This window comes from Aulostomus chinensis, chromosome 1, assembly GCF_037954235.1.
Source record: "Aulostomus chinensis isolate RoL2024-O1b breed Wild chromosome 1, RoL_Achi_v1.0, whole genome shotgun sequence".
NCBI lineage: Eukaryota > Metazoa > Chordata > Actinopteri > Syngnathiformes > Aulostomidae > Aulostomus > Aulostomus chinensis.
The window spans coordinates 6,202,671-6,222,921 of NC_141320.1; the positions used below are offsets into that span (position 1 = coordinate 6,202,671).

Sequence of the window (20,251 nt, forward strand, 5' to 3'; positions counted from 1 at the left end):
CGACATCACTGTCGCATCTTTTTGAGATCATTAGCAATTCTTCCGACATCACTGTCGCAATATTTTGAGGTTCGTATTAACTCTTACTACATGACTGTCAGCATTACTTTGAGGTTATTCGAAACTTTCACTCCATTAATGTTAGCATAATTTTGAGTTCATGAGCATTTCTTACTACATCACTGTCGCATTATTTTGAGGTTCGTAGCAACTCTTACTACATTACTGTCAGCATCACTTTGAGTTTGTTCGAAACGTTCACTCCATTACTGTTAGCATCATTTTGAGTTCATTAGCAATTCTTACTAAATCACTGTAGCATCATTTTGAGATCATTAGCAATTCTTACTAAATCACTGTAGCATCATTTTGAGATCATTAGCAATTCTTACTAAATCACTGTCGCATTATTTTTTAGGTTCGTAGCAACTCTTCCTACATGACTGTCAGATTCACTTTGAGGTTGTTCGAAACTCTTACTGCATTACTGTAAGCATCACTGAGTTGATTAGCAACTATCACTACATTACTGTTAGCATCGTTTTGAGTTCAATAGCAATTTTTACGACATCACTGTCAGCATCATTTTTTATTCACTCGCAACTCAAACCACATGACTGTCAGCATCACTTTGAGGTTATTCGAAACTTTCTCTCCATTACTGTTAGCACCTTTTTGAGTTCATTAGCAATTCTTACTAAATCACTGTAGCATCATTTTTAGATCATGAGCAATTCTTCCGACATCACTGTCGCATTATTTTGAGGTTCGTAGCAACTCTTACTACATTAATGTAAGCATCACTTTGAGGTTGTTCGAAACGTTCACTCCATTGCTGTTAGCATCATTTTGAGTTCATTAGCAATTCTTACTTCATCACTGTCGCATCATTTTGAGATCATTAGCAATTCTTCCGACATCACTGTAACATTATTTTGAGGTTCGTAGCAACTTTTACTACATTACTGTCGCATTATTTTGAGGTTCGTAGAAACTCTTACTACATGACTGTCAGCATCACTTTGAAGTTATTCGAAACGTTCACTCCATTACTGTTAAAATCGTTTTGAGTTCAATAGCAATTCTTACGACATCACTGTCAGCATCATTTTTTATTTACTCGCAACTCAAACCACATGACTGTCAGCATCACTTTGAGGTTATTCTAAACTTTCACTCCATTATTGTTTGCACCCTTTTCAGTTAATTAGCAATTCTTACTACATCACTGTCGCATCATTTTGAGTTCATTAGCAATTCTTCTGACATCACTGTCGCATTATTTTGAGTTTCGTAGCAACTTTAACTACATTACTCTCGCATTATTTTGAGGTTCGTAGCAACTCTTACTACATTACTGTCGCATTATTTTGAGGTTCGTAGCAAATCTTACTACATTACTTTCAGCATCACTTTGAGGTTGTTCGAAACGTTCACTCCATTACTGTTAGCATCATTTTGAGTTTATTAGCAATTCTTACTTAATCACTGTCGCATCATTTTGAGATCTTTAGAAATTTTCCCGACATCACTGTCGCATTATTTTGAGGTTCGTAGCAACTTTTACGACATTACTGTCGCATTATTTTGCGGTTAGTTGCAACACTTACTACATGACTGTCAGCATCACTTTGAGGTTATTCAAAATTTTCACTCCATTACTGTTAGCATCATTTTGAGTTCATTAGCAATTCTTACTACATCACTGTCGCATCATTTTGAGATCATTAGTAATTCTTCCGACATCACTGTCACATTATTTTGAGGTTCGTAGAAACTCTTACTACATGACTGTCAGCATCACTTTGAGGTTGTTCGAAACACTTAGTACATTACTGTAAGCATCACTGAGTTGATTAGCAACTATCACTACATTACAGTTAGCATCATTTTGAGTTCATTAGCAATTCTTCTGACATCACTTTCGAAATATTTTGAGGTTCGTAGCAACTTTTACTACATTACTGTCGCATTATTTTGAGGTTCGTAGCAACTCTTACTACATGACTGTCAGCATCACTTTGAGGTTATTCGAAACTTTCACTCCATCACTGTTAGCATCATTTTGAGTTCATTAGCAATTCTTACGACATCACAGTAGCATTAAATTGAGTTCATTAGCAACTTTTACTACATGACTGTCAGCATCACTTTGAAGTTGTTCGAAACTCTTACTACATGACTGTCAGCATCACTTTGAGGTTGTTCGAAACTCTTACTACATTACTTTAAGCATCACTGAGTTTATTAGCAACTATCACTACATTACTGTTCGTATCATCTTGAGTTCATTAGCAATTCTTACGACATCACTGTCGCACTGTTTTGAGATCATTAGCAATTCTTCCGACATCACTGTCGCAATATTTTGAGGTTCGTATTAACTCTTACTACATGACTGTCAGCATTACTTTGAGGTTATTCGAAACTTTCACTCCATTAATGTTAGCATAATTTTGAGTTCATTAGCAATTCTTACTAAATCACTGGAGCATCATTTTGAGAACATTAGCAATTCTTCTGACATCACTGTCGCATGTTTTTGAGGTTCTTAGCAACTCTTACTACATTACTTTCAGCATCACTTTGCGGTTGTTCGAAACGTTCACTCCATTACTGTTAGCATCATTTTGAGTTCATGAGCATTTCTTACTACATCACTGTCGCATTATTTTGAGGTTCGTAGCAACTCTTACTACATTACTGTCAGCATCACTTTGAGTTTGTTCGAAACGTTCACTCCATTACTTTTAGCATCATTTTGAGTTTATTAGCAATTCTAACTAAATCACTGTCGCATCATTTTGAGATCTTTAGAAATTCTTCCGACATCACTGTCGCAATATTTTGAGGTTCCTAGCAACTTTTACGACATTACTGTCGCATTATTTTGAGGTTCGTTGCAACACTAACTACATGACTGCTATCATCACTTTGAGGTTATTCGAAACTTTCACTCCATTACTGTTCGCATCATTTTGAGTTCAATAGCAATTCTTACGACATCACTGTCAGCATCATTTTTTATTTACTCGCAACTCAAACCACATGTCTGTCAGAATCACTTTGAGGTTATTCGAAACTTTCACTCCATTACTGTTTGCACCCTTTTGAGTTCATTAGCAATTCTTACTACATCACTGTCGCATCATTTTGAGATCATTAGCAATTCTTCCAAAAATCACTGTCGCATTATTTTAAGGTTCTTAGCAACACTTACTACATGACTGTCAGCATCATTATTAGATCATTAGCAATTCTTCTGACGTCACTGTCACATTATTTTGAGGTTCGTAGCAACTCTTACTACATTATTGTTGCATTATTTTAAGGTTCGTAGCAACTCAAACTACATTACTGTCAGCATCACTTTGAGTTTATTAGCAACTATCACTACATTACTGTTTGCATCATTTTGAGTTCATTAGCAATTCTTACGACATCACTGTAGCATTAAATTCAGTTCATTTGCAACTCTTACTAAATGACAGCATCACTTTGAGGTTGTTCGAAACTCTTACTACATTACTGTAAGTATCACTGAGATTATAGCAACAATCGCTACATTACTTTTAGCATCATTTTGAGTTCATTAGCAATTCTTACAACATCACTGTCCCATCAGTTTGAGATCATTACCAATTCTTCTGACATCACTGTTGCATTATTTTGAGGTTCGTAGCAACTCTTACTACATGACTGTCAGAATCACTTTGAGGTTGTTCGAAACTCTTACTACATCACTGTAAGTATCACTGAGATTATAGCAACTATCACTACATTACTGTTTGCATCATTTTGAGTTCATTAGCAATTCTTACTACATCACTGTCGCATCATTTTTAGTTAATTAGCAATTCTTCTGACATCATTGTCGCATTATTTTGAGGTTCGTAGCAACTTTTACTACATTACTGTTGCATTATTTAAAGGTTCGTAGCAACTCTTACTACATTACTGTAAGCATCACTGAGTTGATTAGCAACTATCACTACTTTAATGTTTGCATCGTTTTGAGTTCAATAGCAATTCTTACGACATCACTGTCAGCATCATTTTTTATTTACTCGCAACTCAAACCACATGTCTGTCAGAATCACTTTGAGGTTATTCGAAACTTTCACTCCATTACTGTTAGCACCCTTTTGAGTTCATTAGCAATTCTTACTACATCACTGTCGCATCATTTTGAGATCATTAGCAATTCTTCCAAAAATCACTGTCGCATTATTTTAAGGTTCGAAGCAACACTTACTACATCACTGTCAGCATCATTTTGAGATCAATAGCAATTCTTCTGACGTCACTGTCACATTATTTTGAGGTTCGTAGCAACTCTTACTACATTATTGTTGCATTATTTTAAGGTTCGTAGCAACTCAAACTACATTACTGTCAGCATCACTTTGAGGTTGTTCGAAACACTTACTACATTACTGTAAGCATTACTGAGTATATTAGCAACTATCACTACATTACTGTTAGCATCGTTTTAAATTCAATAGCAATTCTTACGACATCACTGTCAGCATCATTTTTAATTTACTCGCAACTCAAACCACATGACTGTCAGCATCACTTTGAGGTTATTCGAAACTTTCACTCCATTACTGTTAGCATCATTTTGAGTTCATTAGCAATTCTTACTACATCACTGTAGCATTATTTTGAGGTTCGTAGTAACTCTTACTACATGATCGTCAGCATCATTTTGAGGTTATTCAAAACTTTCACTCCATTACTGTTCGCATTATTTTGAGTTCATTAGCAATTCTTACTACATCACTGTCGTATCATTTTGAGATCATTTGCAATTCTTCCGACATCACTGTCGCAATATTTTGAGGTTCGGAGCAACTTTTACTACATCACTGTCGCATTATTTTGAGGTTCGTAGCAACTCTTACTACATGACCATCAGCATTACTTTGAGGTTATTCGAAACACTTACTACATGACTTTAAGCAACACTGAGTTTATTAGCAACTATCACTACGTTACTGTTAGCATCGTTTTGAGTTCAATAGCAGTTCTTACTACATCACTGTCACATCATTTTGAGATCATTAGCAATTCTTCCGACATCACTGTCGCATTATTTTGAGGTTCGTAGCAACTCTTTCTACATGACTGTCAGCATCACTTTGAGGTTATTCGAAACGTTCAATCCATTACTGTTAGCATCATTTTGAGTTCATCAGCAATTCTTACTAAATCACTGTCGCATCATTTTGAGATCTTTAGCAATTCTTCTGACATCACTGTCGCATTATTTTGAGGTTCGTAGCAACTCTTACTACATGACCGTCAGCATTACTTTGAGGTTATTCGAAACTTTCACTCCATTACTGTTAGCATCATTTTGAGTTCATTAGCAATTCTTACTACATGACTGTCGCATCATTTTGACATCATTAGCAATTCTTCTGACATCACTGTGGCATTATTTTGAGGTTCGTAGCAACTTTTACTACATCACTGTCGCATCATTTTGAGATCATTAGCAATTCTTCCGACATCACTGTCGCATTATTTTGAGGTTCGTAGCAACTCTTACTACATGACCGTCAGCATTACTTTGAGGTTATTCGAAACTTTCACTCCATTACTGTTAGCATCATTTTGAATTCATGAGCAATTCTTACTACATGACTGTCGCATCATTTTGACATCATTAGCAATTCTTCTGACATCACTGTCGCATTATTTTGAGGTTCGTCGCAACTTTTACTACATTACTGTTTCATTATTTAAAGGTTCGTAGCAACTCTTCCTACATGACTTTCAGCATCACTTTTAGGTTGTTCGAAACAGTTACTACATTACTGTAAGCGTCACTGAGTTGATTAGCAACTATCACTACATTACTTTTAGCATCATTTTGAGTTCATTAGCAATTCTTACTACATCACTGTCGCATCATTTTGAGTTAATTAGCAATTCTTCTGACATCACTGTCGCATTATGTTGAGGTTCGTAGCAACTTTTACTACATTACTGTTGCATTATTTAAACGTTTGTAGCAACTCTTACTACATTACTGTAAGCATCACTGAGTATATTAGCAACTATCACTACGTGACTGTTAGCATCGTTTTAAATTCAATAGCAATTCTTACGACATCACTGTCAGCATCATTTTTAATTTACTCGCAACTCAAACCACATGATTGTCAGCATCACTTTGAGGTTATTCGAAACTTTCACTCCATTACTGTTAGCATCATTTTGAGTTCATTAGCAATTCTTACTACATCACTGTCGCATCATTTTGAGGTCATTAGCAGTTCTTCCGACATCACTGTCGCATTATTTTGAGGTTAATAGCAACTCTTACTACATGACTGTCAGCATCACTTTGAGGTTATTCGAAACGTTCACTCCATTACTGTTAGCATCGTTTTGAGTTCATTAGCAATTCTTACTACATCACTGTCGCATCATTTTGAGATCATGAGCAATTCTTCCGACATCACTGTCGCATTATTTTGAGGTTCGTAGCAACTCTTACTACATGACTGTCAGCATCACTTTGAGGTTTTTCCAAACATTTACTACATTACTTTACGCATCACTGAGTTGATTAGCAATTATCACTACATTACTTTTAGCATAATTTTGAGTTCATTAGAAATTCTTCCGACATCAGTGTCGCAATATTTTGAGGTTCGTAGCCACTTTTACTACATCACTGTCGCATTATTTTGAGGTTCGTAGCAACTCTTACTACATGACTGTCAGCATCACTTTGAGGTTGTTCGAAGCAACTCTTACTACATTACTGTAAGCATCACTTTGACTTTATTAGCAACTATCACTACGTTACTGTTAGCATCGTTTTGAGTTCAATAGCAATTCTAACAACATCACTGTCAGCATCATTTTTAATTTACTCGCAACTAAAACCACATGACTGTCAGCATCACTTTGAGGTTATTCGAAACTTTCACTCCATTACTGTTAGCATCATTTTGAGTTCATTAGCATTTCTTACTACATCACTGTCACATCATTTTGAGATCATTAGCAATTCTTCCGACATCACTGTCGCATAATTTTGAGGTTCATAGCAACTCTTACTACATGACTGTCAGCATCATTTTGAGGTTATTCGAAACTTTCACTCCATTACTGTTAGCATCATTTTGAGTTCATTAGCAATTCTTCCGACATCACTGTCGCATAATTTTGAGGTTCGTAGCAACTCTTACTACATGACTGTCAGCATCACTTTGAGGTTATTCGAAACGTTCACTCTATTACTGTTAGCATCATTTTGAGTTCATTAGCAATTCTTCCTACATCACTGTCGCATCATTTTGAGATCATTAGCAATTCTTCTGACATCACTGTCGCATTATTTTGAGGTTCGGAGCAACTCTTCCTACATGACTGTCAGCATCACTTTTAGGTTGTTCGAAACAGTTACTACATTACTGTAAGCATCACTGAGTTGATTAGCAACTATCACTACATTACTTTTAGCATCATTTTGAGTTCATTAGCAATTCTTACTACATCACTGTCGCATCATTTTGAGTTAATTAGCAATTCTTATGACATCACTGTCGCATTATGTTGAGGTTCGTAGCAACTTTTTCTACATTACTGTTGCATTATTTAAAGGTTCGTAGCAACTCTTACTACATGACCGTCAGCATCATTTTGAGGTTATTCGAAACTTTCACTCCATTACTGTTAGCATCATTTTGAGTTCATTAGCAATTCTTACTACATGACTGTCTCATCATTTTGACATCATTAGCAATTCTTCTGACATCACTGTCGCATTATTTTGAGGTTCGTAGCAACCCTTACTACAAGACTGTCATAATCACTTTGAGGTTGTTCGAAACACTTACTACATTACTGTCAGCATCACTTTGACTTTATTAGCAACTATCACTACATTACTGTCAGCATCACTTTGACTTTATTAGCAACTATCACTACATTACTGTTAGCATCATTTTGAGGTTAGTAGCAACTCTTATTACATGACTGTCAGCATCATTTTGAGATCATTAGCAATTCTTCCGACATCACTGTCGCATTATTTTGTGGTTCGTAGCAACTCTTACTACATGACTGTCAGCATCACTTTGAGGTTATTCGAAACGTTCACTCCATTACTGTTAGCATCATTTTGAGTTCATTCGCAATTCTTACTAAATCACTGTCGCATCATTTTGAGATCTTTTGCAATTCTTCTGACATCACTGTCGCATTATTTTGAGGTTCGTAGCAACTCTTACTACATGACCGTCAGCATCATTTTGAGGTTATTCGAAACTTTCACTCCATTACTGTTAGCATCATTTTGAGTTCATTAGCAATTCTTACTACATCACTGTCGCATCATTTTGAGATCATTAGCAATTTTTCTGACATCACTGTCACATTATTTTGAGGTTCGGAGAAACTTTTTCTACATCGCTGTCGTATTATTTTGAGGTTCTTAGCAACTCTTACTACATGACCGTCAGCATTACTTTGAGGTTATTCGAAACTTTCACTCCATTACTGTTAGCATCATTTTGAATTCATTAGCAATTCTTACGACATCACTGTCGCATCATTTTGACATCATTAGCAATTCTTCTGACATCACTGTCGCATTATTTTGAGGTTCGTCGCAACTTTTACTACATTACTGTTTCATTATTTAAAGGTTCGTAGCAACTCTTCCTACATGACTTTCAGCATCACTTTTAGGTTGTTCGAAACAGTTACTACATTACTGTAAGCGTCACTGAGTTGATTAGCAACTATCACTACATTACTTTTAGCATCATTTTGAGTTCATTAGCAATTCTTACTACATCACTGTCGCATCATTTTGAGTTAATTAGCAATTCTTCTGACATCACTGTCGCATTATGTTGAGGTTCGTAGCAACTTTTACTACATTACTGTTGCATTATTTAAACGTTTGTAGCAACTCTTACTACATTACTGTAAGCATCACTGAGTATATTAGCAACTATCACTACGTGACTGTTAGCATCGTTTTAAATTCAATAGCAATTCTTACGACATCACTGTCAGCATCATTTTTAATTTACTCGCAACTCAAACCACATGATTGTCAGCATCACTTTGAGGTTATTCGAAACTTTCACTCCATTACTGTTAGCATCATTTTGAGTTCATTAGCAATTCTTACTACATCACTGTCGCATCATTTTGAGGTCATTAGCAGTTCTTCCGACATCACTGTCGCATTATTTTGAGGTTAATAGCAACTCTTACTACATGACTGTCAGCATCACTTTGAGGTTATTCGAAACGTTCACTCCATTACTGTTAGCATCGTTTTGAGTTCATTAGCAATTCTTACTACATCACTGTCGCATCATTTTGAGATCATGAGCAATTCTTCCGACATCACTGTCGCATTATTTTGAGGTTCGTAGCAACTCTTACTACATGACTGTCAGCATCACTTTGAGGTTTTTCCAAACATTTACTACATTACTTTACGCATCACTGAGTTGATTAGCAATTATCACTACATTACTTTTAGCATAATTTTGAGTTCATTAGAAATTCTTCCGACATCAGTGTCGCAATATTTTGAGGTTCGTAGCCACTTTTACTACATCACTGTCGCATTATTTTGAGGTTCGTAGCAACTCTTACTACATGACTGTCAGCATCACTTTGAGGTTGTTCGAAGCAACTCTTACTACATTACTGTAAGCATCACTTTGACTTTATTAGCAACTATCACTACGTTACTGTTAGCATCGTTTTGAGTTCAATAGCAATTCTAACAACATCACTGTCAGCATCATTTTTAATTTACTCGCAACTCAAACCACATGACTGTCAGCATCACTTTGAGGTTATTCGAAACTTTCACTCCATTACTGTTAGCATCATTTTGAGTTCATTAGCATTTCTTACTACATCACTGTCACATCATTTTGAGATCATTAGCAATTCTTCCGACATCACTGTCGCATAATTTTGAGGTTCATAGCAACTCTTACTACATGACTGTCAGCATCATTTTGAGGTTATTCGAAACTTTCACTCCATTACTGTTAGCATCATTTTGAGTTCATTAGCAATTCTTCCGACATCACTGTCGCATAATTTTGAGGTTCGTAGCAACTCTTACTACATGACTGTCAGCATCACTTTGAGGTTATTCGAAACGTTCACTCTATTACTGTTAGCATCATTTTGAGTTCATTAGCAATTCTTCCTACATCACTGTCGCATCATTTTGAGATCATTAGCAATTCTTCTGACATCACTGTCGCATTATTTTGAGGTTCGGAGCAACTCTTCCTACATGACTGTCAGCATCACTTTTAGGTTGTTCGAAACAGTTACTACATTACTGTAAGCATCACTGAGTTGATTAGCAACTATCACTACATTACTTTTAGCATCATTTTGAGTTCATTAGCAATTCTTACTACATCACTGTCGCATCATTTTGAGTTAATTAGCAATTCTTATGACATCACTGTCGCATTATGTTGAGGTTCGTAGCAACTTTTTCTACATTACTGTTGCATTATTTAAAGGTTCGTAGCAACTCTTACTACATGACCGTCAGCATCATTTTGAGGTTATTCGAAACTTTCACTCCATTACTGTTAGCATCATTTTGAGTTCATTAGCAATTCTTACTACATGACTGTCTCATCATTTTGACATCATTAGCAATTCTTCTGACATCACTGTCGCATTATTTTGAGGTTCGTAGCAACCCTTACTACAAGACTGTCATAATCACTTTGAGGTTGTTCGAAACACTTACTACATTACTGTCAGCATCACTTTGACTTTATTAGCAACTATCACTACATTACTGTCAGCATCACTTTGACTTTATTAGCAACTATCACTACATTACTGTTAGCATCATTTTGAGGTTAGTAGCAACTCTTATTACATGACTGTCAGCATCATTTTGAGATCATTAGCAATTCTTCCGACATCACTGTCGCATTATTTTGTGGTTCGTAGCAACTCTTACTACATGACTGTCAGCATCACTTTGAGGTTATTCGAAACGTTCACTCCATTACTGTTAGCATCATTTTGAGTTCATTCGCAATTCTTACTAAATCACTGTCGCATCATTTTGAGATCTTTTGCAATTCTTCTGACATCACTGTCGCATTATTTTGAGGTTCGTAGCAACTCTTACTACATGACCGTCAGCATCATTTTGAGGTTATTCGAAACTTTCACTCCATTACTGTTAGCATCATTTTGAGTTCATTAGCAATTCTTACTACATCACTGTCGCATCATTTTGAGATCATTAGCAATTTTTCTGACATCACTGTCACATTATTTTGAGGTTCGGAGAAACTTTTTCTACATCGCTGTCGTATTATTTTGAGGTTCTTAGCAACTCTTACTACATGACCGTCAGCATTACTTTGAGGTTATTCGAAACTTTCACTCCATTACTGTTAGCATCATTTTGAATTCATTAGCAATTCTTACTACATGACTGTCGCATCATTTTGACATCATTAGCAATTCTTCTGACATCACTGTCGCATTTTTTGAGGTTCGTAGCAACTCTTACTACATTATTGTTGCATTATTTTAAGGTTCTTAGCAACTCTTAATACATTACTGTCAGCATCACTTTGAGTTCATTAGCAGCTATCACTACATTACTGTTAGCATCATCTTGAGTTCATTAGCAATTCCTCCGACATCACTGTCGCAATATTTTGAGGTTCGTAGCAACTTTTACTACATTACTGTCGCATTATTTTGAGGTTCGTAGCAACACTTACTACATGACTGTCAGCATCACTTTGAGGTTATTCGAAACGTTCACTCCATTACTGTTAGCATCATTTTGAGTTCATGAGCAATTCTTACTAAATCACTTTCGAATCATTTTGAGAGCTTTAGCAATTCTTCTGACATCACTGTCGCATTATTTTGAGGTTCGTAGCAACTCTTACTACATGACTGTCAGCATCACTTTGAGGTTGTTCGAAACTCTTACTACATTACTGTAAGCATCACTGAGTTTCTTAGCAACTATCACTACATTACTGTTAGCATCATTTTAAGTTCATTAGCAATTCTTTTGACATCACTGTCACAATATTTTGAGGTTCGTAGCGACTTTTACTACATTATTGTCCCATTATATTGAGGTTCGTAGCAACTCTTACTACATGACTGGTTCATTAGCAATTTTTACTAAATCACTGTCGCATCATTTTGAGATAATTATCAATTCTTCTGACATCACTGTCGCATTATTTTGAGGTTCGTAGCAACTCTTACTACATCACTGTAGCATTATTTTGAGGTTTGTAGCAACTCTTACTACATGACTGTCAGCATCACTTTGAGGTTATTCGAAACTTTACTCCATTACTGGTAGCATCATTTTGAGTTCATTTGCAATATTTACTACATCACTGTCGCATCATTTTGGGATCATTAGCAATTCTTCCGACATCACTGTCGCATTATTTTAAGGTTCGTAGCAACTCTAACCACATGACTGTCAGCATCACTTTGAGGTTGTTTGAAACACTTACTGCATTACTGTAAGCATCACTGAGTTTATTAGCAACTCTCACTACATTACTGTTAGCATCATTTTGAGTTCATGAGCAATTCTTACGACATCACTGTAGCATTATTTTGAGGTTAGTAGCAACTCTTACTACATGACTGTCAGCATCACTTTGAGGTTGTTCGAAACACTGACTACATTACTGTAAGCATCACTGAGTTTTTTAGCAACTATCACTTCGTTACTGTTAGCATCGTTTTGAGTTTAATAGCAATTCTTACGACATCACTGTCAGCATCATTTTTAGGTTACTCGCAACTCTAACCACATGACTGTCAGTATCACTTTGAGGTTATTCGAAACACTTACTACATCACTGTCAGCATCACTTTGAGGTTGTTAGAAACACTTACTACATTATTGTAAGCATCACTGAGTTCATTAGCAATTCTTACGACATCACTGTCGCATCATTTTGAGGTCATTCGCAATTCTTACGACATCACTGTAGCATCATTTTGAGATCATTACCAATTCTTCCGATGTCACTTTCGCATTATTTTGAGGTTCGTAGCAACCCTTACTACATGACTTTCAGCATCACTTTGAGGTTATTCGAAACTTTCACTCCATTACTGTTGGCATCATTTTGAGTTCATTAGCAATTCTTACTAGATCACTGTCGCATCATTTTGAGATCATTAGCAATTCTTAAGACATCACTGTAGCATTATTTTGAGGTTATTAGCAACTCTTACTATATTACTGTCAGCATCATTTTTAGGTTACTCGCAACTCTAACCGCATGAGTGTCAACATCACTTTGAGGTTATTAAAAACTTTCACTACATTACTGTTAGCATCATTTTGAGTTCATTAGCAATTCTTCTGACATCACTGTCGCATTATTTTGATATTCGTAGCAACTCTTACTACATTATTGTTGCATTATTTTAAGGTTCGTACCAACTCTTACTACGTGACTGTCAGCATCACTTTGAGGTTGTTGTAAACACTTACTACATTACTGTAAGCATCCCTGAGTTTATTAGCAACTCTCACTACATTACTTTTAGCCTCATTTTTAGTTCATTAGCAATTCTTACTACATCACTGTCGCATCATTTTGAGAGCTTTAGCAATTCTTACGACATCACTGTCGCATCATTTTGAGGTTCGCAGCAACTCTTACTACATGACTGTCAGCATCACTTTGAGGTTGTTCGAAACTCTTACTACATTACTGTAAGCATCACTGAGTTTATTAGCAACTATCACTACATTACCGTCAGTACCATTTTGAGTTTATTAGCAAGTCTTAAGAATATCACTGTCACCTCATTTTGAGATCATTAGCAATTCTTCTGACATCACTGTCGCATTATTTTTAGGTTCGTAGCAACTCTTACCACATTACTGTGTCATTATTTTAAGGTTTGTTGCAACCCTTACTACATTACTATCAGCATCACTGAGTTTATTAGCAACTATCACTCCATTACTGTTAGCATCATTTTGAGTTTATTAGCAATTCTTACTACAGCACTGTCGCATCATTTTGAGATCATTAGCAGTTCTTCCCACATCACTGTCGCATTTTTAGGTTTGTATCAACTCTTACTACATTACATTCAGCATCACTGAGTTTATTAGCAACTATCACTACATTACTGTTAGCATCATTTTGAGTTCATTAGCAATTCTTACTACATCACTGAAGCATCATTTGGAGATCATTAGCAATTCTTACGACATCACTGTAGCATCATTTTGAGTTTATTAGCAACTCTTACTACATCACTGTCAGCATCATTTTTAGGTTACTCGCAACTCTAACCACATGACTGTCAACATCACTTTGAGGTTATTCGAAACTTTCACTACATTACTGTTAGCATCATTTTGAGATCATTAGCAATTCTTCCGACATCACTGTCGCATTATTTTGAGGTTAGTAGCAACTCTCACTACATGACTGTCGCATTATTTTGAGGTTCGTAGCAACTCTTACTACAATACTGTTGCATTATTTTAAGTTTAGTAGAAACTCTCACTACATCACTGTAGCATCATTTTGAGGTTTGTAGCAACTCTCACTACATCACTGGAGCATCATTTTATTCTTGAGATTGGGGACCAATAATTTTATTGTCCATTTTGGGGACATGTACTGTCCACAGACACACAGATTTATGAAAGTCACTTTCAGGTGCCTGAAATTCCTTTGGGGACTAAAGTCTAGAAAAGTAATTTGAACATTTGTGTGTACTTTGTTTTGTGATGATAAGATTTACACCGACCAAGTCAGCCATATTGGCACCACAATCCAATTGGCATGTCAATAAACATCACCCAATAAACCAAGGTCTTCTGTCTAAATGTATGTCACTGAAACATACTGTATTGTATTGCCTCACACTTACAGCATACAAGGATGCATGGCGTGGGTGGAACTGCCTGAATCTCTTCTGCAATGGAAGTTTGGTCAACCGTGTGGAACATTCCTGCACGATCCCCTTTGAGTGGGAAAGTAGCATCAACACAGCACCACGTGGTCCACCAGCAGCTTGGATTTCTGCTCCTTGTCTTGTAGTTCCACTTGACTTCTCCAAGGGAAGAGACTGCAAATAGTCAAGAACTCTGGGAAATTTGGTGGCTGTGGCCTCCTCAAATTCCACATTGATGTGGACACCAGTTCAAATTTTGAAGTGCAGTTATCAACTCTGCACTGAAGTTGTTTCGTTAAAGGATAAATGATTTCCATTGTCCAATGATTATTTTACATTCCAATCCTCTAAAGTGATGGAGTGATACTGTAAATATGTAGAAATTCTCTATTGTTCAAAGTACAGATTCTGTGTTTATACATTGTTGTAGTTTTTATACTTGGAGAAACCAGAATCTAACAGGAAATCACTGTAGAAAGTTGGCTCAGTTTCATAAAGTAACAACTAAATAGCTTCAATTGACAGTGATTGACCTTAAACTTGGCAATTTTAATCACTATGCTTGCTTTTCCACTGTCAAATGAACTTTTTAATGGGAAATTCCTGCTCATAGACTGGTTTGTTTCATACATGAACCAGTAAGAGCCCTGAACTTAGAGAAGAACCTGAAAGGTCCTTGTTGTTCATGTGTTTTTACGTGATGGGCCTTTTTTCCTGCAGTTTAATTCACATTTATCAACAATTAAAGGGCACCTAGAATGAAAATCATTGTTTTTGTGTTTTTGGTGTTTCTTCAACGTCCCCCAGCTGTGGGGAACACACACCAAGTGTGAGGCAGTGTCATAACCTCTGTTTGAAGGATCTCCCCTTTTTTGAATCGCCGTGGGAAAATGGACCAATGCGATTTTGGCTGAAGCGTTACGTCACAGTTCAGTCAGTGCCCCCCCCCCCCCACTCACACACACCCCTTTGACATATTTCGGGGGGGGGGGGGCGATTATGCGAGCGAGCCGAGTGAGTGCAGCGCTCTTGTGTCGCAACTGGAGCCTGCAGCAGCAGCACTGACTGAGCAGATTGATTGAAGGAATGGCCTCGATAGAATTGAGACCTTTGTTTTATCTGCGCTGTCTGTCGCTAGCTGGCCTGGCCTGGCTTGAGGGGGAAGGAATCTCACCAGCCAGGCAGGCTACCAAGGGGCCAGGCCACCAGGAAAACTCCCAGTTGTCCCGACGGTCACCCCGCCGCTGCATATACGGCTGGATCTGCGAATGGGCCGTGGCTACTTGGTATCTTATCTTACGAATGTTGTTGTATGATATGGAATGTTGTCAATTGACAGTAGCCGTCACACTTAGCACTGGCGACAGTTAGCCGAGAAAGTGGGAGTACTTTCTTTTCAGTGACAGTGAGGGCAGCCAATCACCGAGTAGTAGTTAAATGAGGTTGCCAGATAAACAACTGCAACTGATCGCCGTCAACTCATGCACTTGCATAAATAATGAGGTTGCCAGATGAGGTCAGAAACGACCCCAATAGGGACAAATGAGGCATTCTAAACCCAACATGGTAACATAGCGGTTTCAGAGAGCCTTTTAGGAAGCTTCTGAGCCATCACAGACCCAACCATTTTTTGTGGGGTTACATATCACACCACAGAACAAGAATTAATATCCCTTCAACCTCTCTATGGCACCTTTAATGTACTGTAATTTAATGAGTTGGGACTGTGAAAGCTGCTGTGTATTTTTACAGTTTATTCCATGTAATTTTGTGGAACAGTTCATCACTGTAATTTGACGGTATTCGTCTGGAAACTCTGCTGCCAGACTTTTTACCGTTTTTTTATAGTTTTTTTTCTTGACAGTGTACACAGAGGTCTCGTGGTTGAGCCGGGGCACACAGAGTCCCGCCCCCACACAGCTGAGAAACGCAGCTCTGAGCAGCTGCCTCAGTCACACAGAAGATAGACGCGTTTCCTAGTTGGCGAGTGCAGACACAACTTCTCTGAGTGCAGGATTCACTTCTTTCATTGCTGTTTGTTCACTGTTGAGGTTTTATTCCTCCACCAACCTGCTTCTGTCTGGAAAGAAACAAATAACTGGAGTGCTGCACATCAACAGACTTGGAGTTTGGACACGGACGAATGAAGTTTGGCTTTTTATTTCTTCCATCAGATCAGAGCTGATAGGAAAAACAATCAGGTGGTTTTATTAAACCAGCAGTGAGCTGGACTTCAGCCCAGGTCCACAGTCCCACTGTCAGTTCACTTCAACATGAACGAACAAAATCCAACCCTCACCTGGCCTGGAAATAAATAACAATTGCATAACTCCTTTATTTCTCTCCTGTTCAGGTCCAGTTGGACTCCATCCATCATCATCTTCCGCTTATTCCTTACTATTAAGGGTCGCGGGGGGGCTGGAGCCTATCCCAGCATCTACGGGCAAGAGGCGGGGTACACCCTGGACAGGTCGCCAGTCCCAGTTGGACTCATTCATCTCTATTTGTTAGGATTTCACTTCATGAGTTCAGAAGCATCTTCACATGAGATGCTGGTTCCTCAAATTGATTGATCGTTGAATTCTGTGTTTGATCTCTGAATTCTGTCTTTGATCTCTGGGTTCTGTGCATTGAATTCCTGCTCCAGTCTTTGATCTCTGACTGATTCTAAACTCATCAAAGGATCACATCAGCATCTTGGTCCAGACTCCAGATGGTGATTTTACCAAGTGCACCACAGTCCTTGTTGCTGTCTGCTGTTGGGTCACAGCAAAGTAAGGAAACAGCCTGACGGTCCTCAGGAGGAAATCCAACAGCCTCCAAAGATGGAGGTGAATCTAGACCCTCTCATGTTGGCCATCCTTGATGAACTTGGGCGGTACTCTGGTGCAGGGATGAGGTCATGGAGCTGATCTGGGAGCAGTCCTGATGTTAAATGCTGTGATGAAGGACAGTGTGGAGGCAAAATGGACAAAATGTGTCAACATCAAATAAAGTTGTAAACCTGTTTGAAGTCTTATTTTGTGTTTGATGGCCATTTTTAAAATCACTAATGATTTTTTGACTGAACGTCCTGGATCCTGTGGTGCCTGATGAGGAGACAACTTGAGTACAGAGTTGGAGAAGAGGGTTTTTGGAGGGGAGATGATTTTTGCAGTGCTACAAGTCAATAAAATGTCATCATTTTTCAAAATGTCCTCACTAAGATGGTTATTAATTCTCTCTCTCCCTCATTCTCAGCTGCTACAGCCTTTAAAGAAAACCTTTGACTGGTGGATCTAACAAAGATCACATGTTGTCTCCTCTAGAACATCAACAGCTTAACGTTGTGGGCAGGACTCCTACCTGAGCAGGGAGACCCCAATGGATTTCTAGTCCTGATAGGGAGAGGGAGCCTCCTGGGTCACGGAGTGGGGAACCTGATAGGGAGTGGGATGACCCGCCCATTGTAGGTGATTGACAGGGCAGGTTTGATCTATGTTTTCATTTTCAAAAGTAATTTTGAATATTTGTGGAAAGTTCGCCCACCTTGAACACGTAGAAGATGTCTTCTGATAGTGAATCGACTGTTGTCACATTTAAGGATCACTTGAGCTGATAAGATGAAGGCTACACAGGACCAGCTGGAGATACCGGGGATTGAACCCAGGGCCTCACACATGCTCAGCATGCGCTCTACCACTGAGCTACACCCCCTCTGGTAGAGTCACTGTTTAACTGATGCAGGAACACAAACACAGACACAACATTTATTTTCTTCATTTTAGGGATGTCTGTGTAGGTTCTCATTCATCCAGGTCATCGTAGATCGAAGCGAAGTAAAATCTGGTCAACTGGACGTAACTGAGCCTGTGATCTCAAAGGCTCTGTGATCTCTGTCATTTCACTGTGATGTCAGCCCTCACAGTCTGAAGGCGTGTTCACATCAATCGTGACACAAATTTTCGTGCAACAAGTTCACATGTAAAGTCCATGTAGAGAGCTGAACTGGTGTGTGTACTCGCCGGCAACGTGAGTGACGCGTATTCATGCATTTGAAAGTATTCAACTTTTGTGACAAATTCTCATGACAAGGAGTCCAGAGAGCCTGTCAGCGTTGAGATTCCCCTGGCGTCAGGGAAGTCATGTCAACGGTCCTGGAGCCTGGAGTTGGTGTCGGTCCTTGATATTCTGGCACCGATCCTCACAAACAGGTCATCGAACAGGAACCTCGTCAGCCTGAAGTAGCGCTGGAAACGGCCGTCGTCCAGGCGCAGTTCTTGGAGAAAGAGAGTTAAGAAGTTTAGAGGTCCAAGAAGCTTCTTCAGTTCAAAACTTGCCTTTAACCTTCAGTCTAACGCTGTTCCAGCATTGGATGAAAGAGACTGGTGCTCTCATCTTCTTCAACACTGACTTGTTCTACCAGGACAAGAGAATCTGAGCTTGGATGTCATTTAGCAGTCAAAGGCTTGTTAAACTGGTCAACATCAGCTGGTGTTCACTCTGATGATGTAGCGATGGTCTGGATTCTTCCTTCTGGAGCACCAAGCTGCTGGGAAGAAGCCTGATGATGTCAGAGTTGTGTTCAGTGGCTCCTGCTGGGTCCAACACCTACTGAATTGGATGATAAAATGCATTTGTTGGACTTTTGGTTTTTGGTCACAGCGCCACCTATCGAATTAGATTATAGCAAAATACTACTTTCTAACTGTAGTATTAAAGGTTTATTCCACCAAAATACTACTTCCTGTCCTTTAATTTCTAACTACTGTATAAAAGGTTTATTCCAATTCCTCCAAAATACTTTCTAATTTATAGTTTTAAAGGTTCGTTCCACCAAAATACTTTCTAATTTATAGTTTTAAAGGTTCGTTCCACCAAAATACTTTCTAATTTATAGTTTTAAAGGTTCGTTCCACCAAAATACTTTCTAATTTATAGTTTTAAAGGTTCGTTCCACCAAAATACTTTCTAATTTATAGTTTTAAAGGTTCGTTCCACCAAAATACTTTCTAATTTACAGTTTTAAAGGTTCGTTCCACCAAAATACTTTCTAATTTATAGTTTTAAAGGTTCGTTCCACCAAAATACTTTCTAATTTATAGTTTTAAAGGTTCATTCCACCAAAATACTGCTTTCTGTCCAACTTCTCAGTTTTAAAGGTTCCTTCAGTTGAGGGATCCTGGTTCTGTGTGAGGGGTTGAGGGTCGATATGGGATGATGAGGAAGATTTCATGTCACGATGGTCCTGCTAAAGTAACTGTGAGTCATGATATCAAACAATGTCACCAAAATACGCTTGAAC

At 38.0% G+C, this 20,251-nt stretch overlaps 1 non-coding gene across 1 annotated transcript; it reads right to left on the reverse strand.

The window, feature by feature from the left end:
* Positions 1-18,591: 18,591 nt before the first annotated feature.
* On the reverse strand, positions 18,592-18,663 carry trnaa-agc (transfer RNA alanine (anticodon AGC)). Its single transcript has one exon. It is a non-coding gene; the product is annotated as a tRNA-Ala (tRNA).
* Between the last annotated feature and the right edge of the window lie 1,588 nt (positions 18,664-20,251).